Here is a 1173-nt window from a genome sequence, read left to right on the forward strand (position 1 = left end):
TCCATGGAATTCTCCAGGCCAGAATACTGGAGAGGGTAGCCTTTCCCTTCTCCAGGGGATCTTCTCAACCCAGGGATTTAACCCAGCTCTCCTGCACTGCAGGTGGATTCCTTACCAGCTGAGCAACAAGGGATGATCCTAATTATTAGGGAAATGGAGCATCCTCTGCTTTCCCACACCTCTCTGAATCAGGAGGCCAATTTAGGGATGACTTACAGCCTGGTGGCTCAGACGGTAAGGATTCTGCCTGCAATGAAGAGATTCAGGTTTGATCCCTGGGATAGGGAAAATCCCATGGACAAGGGAATCTTCTCCAACCCACTCCATTATTCTTGCCTGGGGAATTCCATTAGTAGAGGAGCCTGGTGTCCATGGGGTCATAAAGAGTCAGACACAACTGAGCGACTAACACTGGAACAGGTATAGGAATAAGAAGGGCTTCCCTGGTGACTCAGTGGTAAAGAATCCGTCTGGCAATGCAGGAGACATGAGTTCGGTCCCTGGGTGGGGAAGATCCTTTGGAGAAGGAAATGGCAACACACTCCAGTATTCTGGCCTAGGAAATCCTATGGACAGAGGAGCCTAGCAGGCTACAGTCCATGGGGTCACAGTCAGATGTGACTTAGCGTCTGAGCACGCATGTACATAGGATAAGAACATCTCACAATTCCTGAGTTCCAAGAAGCCCTAGGACTCAGAAAGTTTCTTCTAGAACATCGAATATTTCTCAGACAGTGGTGAGGCAGAGCCTAACTCCCCAAGGAGGTAGCCTTGCTGCTGTTAAAAAAGTTATTTATTAAAAAAAACAAAATGCAAGCAGGTGCTCACTTTGGCAGCACATATAGTAAGATGAATGATACAGAGAAGACTAGCCTGGCCCCTGAAAGGATGACATGCAAATTCCTGAAGTGTTTCATATATATTTTTTTTTATAAAGCAGCCAGCCTGCATGCTGTAGTTCTCTGGATCAGTTTTTTTTTTTTTTAAAGTGCATTATAATATTATTTAACTTGTTGAGTTTTTGGTGCCCTCTTAAATTTCACACCCAAGGCAAGACTAAGTTTTGAGATACCTACTGCTTTCTGTACAGCATCTCCTCCTCGATTCCAGGGCATCCAGTTTCTTTGGAAAATTACCCCTCTGTCTCTGTTCTTACTTACCTGGTTTGGATGG

At 45.3% G+C, this 1173-nt stretch overlaps 1 non-coding gene across 1 annotated transcript; it reads left to right on the top strand.

The window, feature by feature from the left end:
* Window positions 1-820: 820 nt before the first annotated feature.
* On the top strand, window positions 821-923 carry LOC136172750 (U6 spliceosomal RNA). The gene has a single exon (XR_010664096.1). It is a non-coding gene; the product is annotated as a U6 spliceosomal RNA (small nuclear RNA).
* The last annotated feature ends 250 nt before the right edge of the window (window positions 924-1173 follow it).

The sequence above is a fragment of the Muntiacus reevesi genome, chromosome 7 (genome assembly GCF_963930625.1).
Source record: "Muntiacus reevesi chromosome 7, mMunRee1.1, whole genome shotgun sequence".
In the NCBI taxonomy this organism is placed as follows: Eukaryota; Metazoa; Chordata; class Mammalia; order Artiodactyla; family Cervidae; genus Muntiacus; species Muntiacus reevesi.